The 10,413-nt window shown below is 31.9% G+C and overlaps 1 pseudogene; it reads right to left on the bottom strand.

Annotated features, from left to right (window-relative positions):
* Positions 1-1,078: 1,078 nt before the first annotated feature.
* On the bottom strand, positions 1,079-5,628 carry LOC140851194 (uncharacterized; annotated as a pseudogene).
* Between the last annotated feature and the right edge of the window lie 4,785 nt (positions 5,629-10,413).

Here is a 10,413-nt window from a genome sequence, read left to right on the forward strand (position 1 = left end):
TAAGAGTCAGGAAGATAAAATAATGCATGTTTTGAGAAGTTCATCAATAAATTGTATAATACATACTATAAAATTAAATCATGATTGACAAGTAATTAGTGATTAATTATATAATAATGATTGATCAGAAATTGAAAATGTATATGTGAAGTATATAGGCCTAAATATGTTTTAATATGTCATATTTTAATCTATCCTAAGCTACAAAATAAAGTTTCATGTGCAAAGTTTGTTAAAAATTGACTAATATTAAATAAAATTAATATTATGTATGATAAATTGGGTGCTAAGGAGGATTGGGTCTAAATTTCAAATCATATCTGAGAGTTTGTGATAGATTTGACTATACATGCATTATCCAACTCATTCATCGTGAGTAATGAGTTGGGTTTTGAATTAGTTTAATTATTTTAAAAATTTTGAACTTGTTGGAGATTTTAATTTTTATCTTGAACTTCTATTCGTGCAACAAGACCATCAAATTTTTAAAATATTATAATTTTTTTATTATTATTTTATTTAATACTGTAAATGAAATGGTCACATGCTATCACATGATATATAGTGAAAGCTAATTAGTATAAAATAGCTGATATAGAATTTTTATAAATTTTTCTTCTTCCTTTCTCTTTTTAATTAGGATTTTTACTTTCCATTTTATCCTTTCCTCTTTACCACTACTTTCTCAGAAATCCCATCATCTTTTACACCACCATCGGTATCTCCATCTCTATTATTATCAACTCCAAAGCCTTCACCAAGACTACCACAACTATCACCAGACCACTCCGTCACCACCACCAAATCCACTGCTTGATATTTGAATTTTTTTTTTGAGTTTTTATTTTTATTTAAATTTTAATTCATTGCAATCAGATCATCAAATTTTTAGAATATTATAATTTTTCTCTAGCTACTATTTCTATCTAATGGTTGTGATGAAAATAGTCACGGACTATCACGTGATATATAGTGAAAGTTGATATGGTATGAAATAGCTAATGTGGAATCTTTATAAATTTTTTCTCTTTTTCTTCTATTAGAGTTTCTACTTTCCACTTATCTTTTCTCTTTACCATCATCCTTCTAAAACTTCACCACCATTAGTACCTCCATCTCTATCATCATCAACTCCAAAGCCTCCCATAACCATTACCACCATTAGGATCGCCTCCCTCACCACCACCAATCCACCACTGTTGTCCCCATGACCTTGAGAAGCAAGTCATTTTCATAGAGTACATGCTATGGAAGGCAAATCTTTCTTACACAGTAGTCCGTCGAAGTTCTGAAACTCCATCAACCATACTAAGTCCACGTGCTTATCTTCTCCTTAAACCCCTAAAAGAGGAGGTACAAATGGTAGAGATTTAGAGAAGGTAGTGGTGGAGAAAAATGGAGAAAAATGAGAAGCAAAAATTTTAGCTAGAAGAGAGGAAAAAGAAGAAAAAGAGTTTAAACTCTAGCTAGAGGATGAAAAGGAGAAATGAGGAGTCTAACCTAGCTAAAAAAAGAGGAAAAAGAAGGAGTCAGGATTCTACATCGGCTAGTTTCATGCCATATCGCTTCCACTAGGTGTCATATGATGGCACGTAACTATTTATATCATAGTTTTTAAACAAAAATAGTAGCTGAAGAAAAATTATAATATTTTAAAAATTCGACGATTTCATTGCAACGAATCGAAGTTTAGGATAAAAATAAAAAATCTTCAAAAAGTTCAAGATTTTTAAAATAATTAAGCCTTTGATTTTGTAGATTACAATGATGACCTTATTGCTAACTTGGTTATTGTAATTAAAAATAGGATTTTTGTATGTATATCCTCCTAAATATTAGATTTTATATAGATACTTTTTAAAATTGATATTTACATATATATTCTTATAAAAATATTTATTTTGCATATTTATCTTTCTTTATCTTTTTTTTCTACATATGTACCCATGCTATGTAGCACCGTTGAAAAATTAGTGGTTTAAAATTAAAATGACTAAAATACCCTAAATAGGTGTATATGCAAAAACAACATTTGTAAGGGTATATATATGTTAATATCAATTTTATAAGGATATTATATAATTTTATATATTTAGAAGATATATGTGAAAAAATTTTAAATACATTGAAAAAAATTCAAACATATTAATTAACGTGATAGTCTTAAGATTTTTATTGTGGTAAAGCCTCATGTAGAATTCAGAGACTATTTATATCTCATATATTGTTTTCATCAAGGGACTACTCTGCAAATGCTCGCCATTACTAACAACATATGTGATCACTTAATTAACTGTGTTCACATGACCACCTATGCCGTTCACAATGTCCACATTGATTTTTACATTGAAGCTTGCCAAAGGGTCCTCTTCAGGTTCTCTACACAGCTTGTTCAGTTTCATGTCCTTACAACCATACAATTCAATACAGGTGATCTCTGAAGATATCTTTGTGTTGCTATGTTTTCATATTATCAAATTTTGATCCCTTAACTGGATGGACGTGCTTGCAAACCTTCTGAGTCTTCAACTAATATCTGTGCTTTGGATCATGCCAATGGGTTGAATTTTATTTGAAACAGCTGAACTCATACAATCGCCAGATGGGAGAACCATATGAAGCAGGGTCCATCCGTTTTGATGTTCAATATTTTAATTATACTGGTGTGGGTCAACTGACATGTATGGTGCCCTCCATGGATGTCTTGTTCCAGCTCTGTACCTTTGAACTCTCTGTTATACTCCATATATGAATAAGTTGTTGCCCTTCTTAGCAGCAAAAAGGCAACTCAAAGTAGTCTGCAAGCATAACAAGCATAATATAAGGTGGAGAAGTAAATATTTTTAGTAAATCAAAAAATTTATCTACATTTATACAATCAAAAAAATATTATCTTATTGCAAGCATATTATCTTGATTATTATGGAACAAAATAAATTGCTGCAGAAAAAAAATCAGATCCATCGCCAATCAAGATTGTGGGTGGACATTATCTTCTTTAGCTGAAGTTTCTGTTCCTTTAGCTTGCTTGCAGGGTTGTCCTTTATTCTCTTGCTCTCTTGGTGCTACAAACACTGTATGCATATCTTCTATAATTGACACTTTTCCTGTTGAACCATTTCTTTTAGGCCTATAATATTTCAATGATAAGTAAATGATAAAGGACAAAATATTAAGTTAGAGTAATGCTATATATTATCTTCCAGACTTCTTTGGTGTAGAAGATGAGGTTACTGAAGCTTGAGATTGCTTTACTGGATTTTTGCAAATCTTTGCATGATGTTCAAGCTCACCATAATATTTGTATTTGTGCATTTTCTTTATTGTATTCTCATCTGTTCCTCTAATTCTCTTCTTTTTTGGCCTTTCCGGAGGTCTTAGATTGAGCTTAGAGGGCAGTACCTTATATCCCATATCAATTTTTATCCATTGGGCCATGTCAGGTAATGGCCCAATTTCTAATACAGAGGCAATTTTATACTTTTCAATGGTGAAGTACTCCGTGATATAATTTTTCAAATTTGTATCTCTCATACTATAAATGAAAGCTTCAACATACATACAAAGAATGCCTAACACCTCTCACAAGTGACAAGAACATCTTTGCTCATTTAGAATTACTTCATATCTTCTATTACTCTCAATTACTTTTGCTCTGTAATCACTGGTTCTATAAATATTATAATCATCTAGCTTGAGACTGATGTCTCTTACATACTTCATTACCGTAGGAACTAATTTTTTCTTCCAACAGGTAGTCATTATCCTTCTTGCTTCCATCTTCACCATAATTTTTTGCCGTACAACATCCAATAAATCAAGAATTGATCTTTGTCTGGCCTCAAAAATCTAGATGTTGAATGACTTTGAAAGGTTGTTTGTCATGTAGGAGCACTTTCTTATGAGATCTACACCATAAACTAATATTTTCAGCACTAAGAAACTTGAATGTCTCCAAACTAGCTTGTTTGATTTGATTCATGATATCATCATGCTCAACTTTTATATATGCCCTTGTAGCTCCCCATACCTTAATTTTAAGTCAATCCCCTGAGAACTTTGTTTGAAAATTTTTGTACAAATATCTCATAAGTACTAAATCTTCTAGAGTTTCAATTGATTCTTTAAGTGCCTTCAAAAATCAAGTCTAGCTATCAATATTTTCAGATTCTATTATATCAAAAGCAACTAGAAGCAAACAATTATTTTCATCCAATATTGTAGCAGCCATCATCACACTACTAAATTTTTTCTTCAAGTGGCAACCATCCAGGCCTATAACCAGCTAAGAAGCCTATATTGCAAGCTCATAGAGAGACAAAGAAGTGGTGAAAGTAAGGATTACCACCAACTATATCTAATTTCAGTTTTACTACACTATCCAGATTTCTTCTCAAAAGCTCCTTAAAATCCTCCATTCTCTTAAAAGAATCTATCCAATTATTATGAATCATAGACATGGCAAGTTCCTTTCTTCATCAAACTCTTTGATATAGAAGCTCAAGATGATAGAACTGCAACAATCTTCTTCTTAGTTTAATAGAGGATAAGTCACCCTCTTTTCTTAGCCATCCAATTATCCTATCACATATCCAAAATTATGTAGCCATTGTGTTACCACACTTATTTATAGATGAGCACGTCGAAGGCTCTTTCAATTTTCTGACCTATACAAGCAAATACATCAACATATTAGCATATGCAATATTTTTTATAAATATTATAATATAAAGGGTCAATATTTCAACTATAATATCTGAAATGTATGTCCATTACATAATAGTGAAGCATGAAGTCTCCAATTACATCTTCATCTTTACAACTCACTGTCATCTTACCTGGCTCACTTTTGAGAACTCTTACAGTAAATTTATTCAATATAGCATATTGACTAAATGCCAACTTGAAGTATTCTTGACTTGCATATTTTGTTCCTACAGCCACGTTAGCATTCTCAATGTCCATCTCATATATCTCTTCCTCATACTCTAAGATATTTTGATCATCATTATCATCAGAAACAGTACTATAAATACTGTGATAACTACTTTCAGAGCTATAAATTTTAATATCTATTTTCTGCTCCTCATGAAATGTAGTTTCATCATTGACCCCAACATAGTCATTATTTTCAATAGCAGCAACTAAGGTATCAATGCCTATGCCAGCTAGATGCTCACTTTCATTTTACCTTTGGTTCTCCCTTAGCTCATCTACTCGACCCTCTTCTATTGTAGTTTTAATATTTCTATTTATTTCAATTTGCTCTTGGCTGCCTAATGTTGATTGAGAAGGTTGTATATCACTGATTTTTTCTGTGACAAATAAGAAGCATTCTTTTAAATCCTTGAACTCCTCAAACAAACTCATCAATTTGTGATCTGTGTCTGATATCATGTAAGACTTAGGTGATAAATATTTAACCACAGACCAAATCTTTATGTTCTCTTTAAGGTTTAAGTCGAAGGTATGTATTACATCATCATATAGATTCTTGTAGCAATAGCAGTTAATATCAACTAACCAACTCTTTTGTCTCCCAAAGTAGTATATTATTCTTACAGAATTATTAATATTCTTAAAGTATCCTCCCAGTTTTACCTTTAATTTGAATAGCTACTGCTCCATTTCAACAAGCTTGCATACAAAATAATAAAAATGCACGATATACATTATAAGAAAGAGTGCTTATCAACAAAAATTATACTAGCAATAGCTACTTCCTCCGAAATGCAATTCAAATAACAATTAAAAGTAACAAAAAATATATGGGACCGACTACTTTATTATAAAAAATATATTAGTTATACTCTTGTGATAATCTGATTTTTTTTTATCGCACGAATCTCAAAGCAGCCTAAAAAGAAACAGAAAAAAAATAAAGAAGAAAGAAAACGAAGAAGAGTCTTCTTCCACCCAAAATCATCAGAGGAGAAGTCGAATCCGAGGAGGATTTGACCTCCCCTCCAACTTATAAATCTCTCCCTCCCCATCCTTAGCAATCAACATTGAGCAGCAACCTTCCTCTCTCCTCTTTCTCTCTCTTTTCTTCTACTGAAGCTATGGATATTCTTACCGTGTCTGCCTAAATTTCTCATTGAAGAAGCTGTTGGAGCCTAAGGTAAGCCCCACCCCCTCCTTTCTCTCTTCCTTCACCTCCTTCCCATGCCATTGCGCATGGTCGCTGGCCGTCGGATTCGCCAAAAAACCCACCAAAAATGGATGCTCTATCTTTTTCTGTTTGGTCGGGTCCTATTTCTTCTTTTTTTAGCCATCGGTGTTGCCATTTGCGTTGCCTCATGGGTCATGACCCCTACCTCCCTAGCTTTCTTCTTCAGAGATTTGGTTGCCGACGATCGATCGGTGATCAAAAAAATCAAAGAAAAGGGGACAGTCTCCTATTTTTTCAAATTTTTTATTTTCTTTTGTTGGCCGACCACTTGCCACCAGCCATCCCTTGCTCCACCACCACCGGCCACCTATGTCACCGTCGGACTCCCAGCCACAAGTCATCAGCCTTTGTTCCCTTGATCGGCCAAGAAGAGAAGAAAAAGAAAGAAAAGAAAAGAAAAAAAAAGAGAAAAAGAGAAAAATTTTTTCTCTCTCTGATCTCTCTCCTCTAAAATTTTCTCTCTCTATCATCTCTCTATCTTACCCATAGATCCTACTATGAATCTGATATGATCTTTTACAGCGAAATTTGGATTTGCTTTAATATTTATGTAGTTTGTCGATTTAGGTTTGGCCCTTACCATATATTTATAGATCTGATCATCATTAATCTCTATGGAGTTACCATGACATGATGTTTGATGATCTTGATCATAGATTTTTCTTTTGAGAAATACAAAAATTCTCTCTCTATTTTCTCTCTCTTTATGCACACACTCTCTTTAAGAATACCTATGGATCCCTATCGAGTCATGTCTTCCTCTTCTAAGAACCTATATCGACTCCGACAAGATGATCTAAAACTGCTTTGATATTTGTACCACATATCAAACCTATGTCGGGTCTATCTAATATCTTTAAAATTTACTATTGACGAACTCTATTGATCGATCTTGATTTTGATCCAATCTATGCTCTATGATTCTTTGATTGGAGTTGCTTAGATTGGATTCTCAGTTAGGAGGCCATAAATTATTTCGATATCCGGACAGCCTATCGGATCGACCATCCGATGAATGACCTCTTTTCTTATTTAATTTTATTGAACTCATTGAAAAAAATTGATTATGACTTAATATTTTAAATATGATTATCTGATTCATTTAAGAAAGACTAAAGATCTAGGATGATCGAGATAAGTAGATTTTATGCTTCTTATCTATTTTGAAATAATCACATTTTTCATGCAAAAAATTATTATTGATGAAATCATATTTTTCATAAAATAAAGATCAACATATATGATATGAAAAAGTATATTTTATTATGAGCATTGATTCCATGAATATGTATTATAAAAATAGCATGGTTATGAAGCATGAATTTTATGATTTTTCTATCTATGTATATGTATATTTTAAAAAAAAGATGTAAAGATTTCAAAGACTCTCAGATAGCTATGAATGAATTCCTATAGAAAGGTCGACATCTGGAGCTAGCATCCATATGAAACATGATCCTGTTAATGGGTATAAAGTCGGCACATGAAACAAGAACTTTATCGATTAAGAAATATGGCCCTATCATGGGTATAATAGTGACCTTAGCATGAATATCTGCGAGTAATATTTTCAAATATGACACGAATATATGACAAAAATAATTTATGATTCATGTCTATGAAATATTCATAATTTATGCAAGAATGATTTGGTTTATAACTTATTTTATTATATGCTCTATGAAATATTTATTTTTATAATATCTGTTACTTTTTAAATATTATATTATCATAAAAAAATTTATACTTGATCCAATAAGGAAGCGCAGGTTCTACTTACTGAGTTAGTATAACTCACATCTTTTTATTTTTCTTTTTCTTTTATAGAGAAAAATGTTAGAATCGATGATGGATTTAAGATTGGAGATTTGCGTAGCAAGCTTAAAAATTTGCTAGCGAAAGTTTAGTTTATTTTATGATCATAGATTTATAGTTATCCATTTACGAATATTGAGTTTAAGTTGGTACTTGCTTTTGGATTTAGATACTCTGAACCAATATTAGTTTAATTATTTGATGAATAATAAAATTGAGTCTTTTATTATGTTTTATTTATGAAAGATTTTAGTTGACTATGATTGATTGGCTTCTTGTTATCGTGTGCTGTACTCCTCGGTAGTATGGCGGTATTATGTCCCGGATTTGGGGCGTGACAACTCTATTCTAGCAATCAAAAATGGATGGCATTTCTCATCACTTATTATCAAAAGTGATATATAGATATATAAAAATACATAGTTAGAAACTAAGAAGTAGAACTCGGATGAGTTCACATCTTGGAATGAAATAAAATATGTTATACTAATCATCATTTTCTAACAATAATATCACTTCATTTTTTTCTAATACAGTAGAGGGTTCGGTTGAATAGGGAAAAGCCTCAGAGGAGAGAAGAGCTTCAATACAAGGCAATTGGATTCTGATGGCGTGGAAAACTCTGATGATGAAGAATACTCTGATGGTGAAGCAATCTCCAATGGCAAGGCGTTACTTTGATGGCTAAACAGCAATCGATGTAGCAAAGTAAACCTCATTCTTCGGCGAAGAAAAGAAGCGGCAAAGGGATCTCCAGCCCAGGAAGGTAATGGCTATGAGATCTTTGATGAAGGAAAGGGATCGACAAATATAATCGACTTGGATGATGAGTGGTGAGGAAATGACCGGCGAAGAGAAGAGAGGGAGAATGGCCAACGACAGAGGAGAATCAATTCTAAGAAGATTAGAGAACTAGGGTTGTCTTTTCTGATGATTCGATTTTTGCATGGTTTCAGAAAAATAGAACATCGTGAAAGAAACTATCGTGAGCGAAAAAGACGATAGATCAGGTTTCTAGGCTTAATTAATTCAAGGGTAAAACCATAATTTCATAAATCCTAATTAATTTTTAAATTAAATAGAAATGGTTTTCAATAACAACGTCAGAAGAATTATTATCTTAGAGGCACTTATGCAAAAAATAATGTTTGATGAGGGTATGTATGTAAATATTATTTTTATGAGGATTTTCATGTAAATTCAAATTTTTAGAAGGATATCCATGTAAAAAATCCTTAAAAATAATCCATCCTTACAAAGGTCTTTTGATAGTAGCATTTGTTGTTATCAAAAATATTTCAGTGAAAAAATTATTGACGAAACCCAACTTTTGACATTCATTCCTCCCATAAGTGTTTGCATTTTGGTCGCTACTTTATATTTGTTGCTACCACAAGTGTTTACATTTTGGCCAAGACTTTATGTGTTTCTGATATGATTGTCTAACCGATTTTCCGACCTTGACTTGTATTTAAGGTAAAGTAATGTTATTCCCTTTTAATTGTCCCTCACCAAGACCATTAATGTTGTTATAATAGTTATAATAGCCTTATTTTTCCCATTCTTGTGATTATGAATTTTTTTTCCCCCAGAGAAATAGTGGACAAAACCCAACTAAATTCATTTAGACCCGTGTAATTTTAGATTGTTTAGTATTAAAAATATTATTGCCGCTGAAATAATAGTGTTATAATAAAAATAATAGAAAATAATTGAAAAAAATGGTGTTATTATTTAAATCACCATTTATTCAACAAAAAAAAAAAAGTCAATATTCAAGTAGTCATTTTTTTTAAAAAAATTGATGTAAAATTTATGTTGTGAAAGAAAATAGTATTTTAGCTTAGCAAGAACAAATGTCGAAGGCGGAAAAACTATTTGATAGTGGTATCATACGGAAGGTCTTTTCCTTGATCTTAGTGCTCATTTAAGAGTCAATAGTGTATCTTTAATGCTTATAAACATTTGACAAAATTTTGGTTTCAAATTTTTTTTTTTAAAAAGCCTGACCAAAATCGCTAGTGCAGCATGTGAGCTGCACGGTGAAATGCACCAACTAACTGGAACTTCACATAATCACAGGTAAATTACAGCATAATCAATAGCATACAAATCTTGCTAACTTGGAAGTTGGAACCAAGAAATAGCAATTACTTAAGGTCAAGAAAAATATCACCAAAGCAATTTGAACCCTCCAATTGAGAAGAAAGAGGACCTTCACAATTCTAAATTCACATGATAGAACTTAATAGACTCATTATTATGAATAATCCGGTTAAAGATGCTAATCGACTAAGCGATGATGGTTCTATCAATGGCCAAGTTAGAATAAAAAATTATATCCTACACTATTTATACCATATGGCATATCCAACGCTTATCTCAGTGCACTATCATGCAAACATACAAACGAGCAGCTATAGTTA

The sequence above is a fragment of the Elaeis guineensis genome, chromosome 8, assembly GCF_000442705.2.
Source record: "Elaeis guineensis isolate ETL-2024a chromosome 8, EG11, whole genome shotgun sequence".
NCBI classification, from domain to species: domain Eukaryota; kingdom Viridiplantae; phylum Streptophyta; class Magnoliopsida; order Arecales; family Arecaceae; genus Elaeis; species Elaeis guineensis.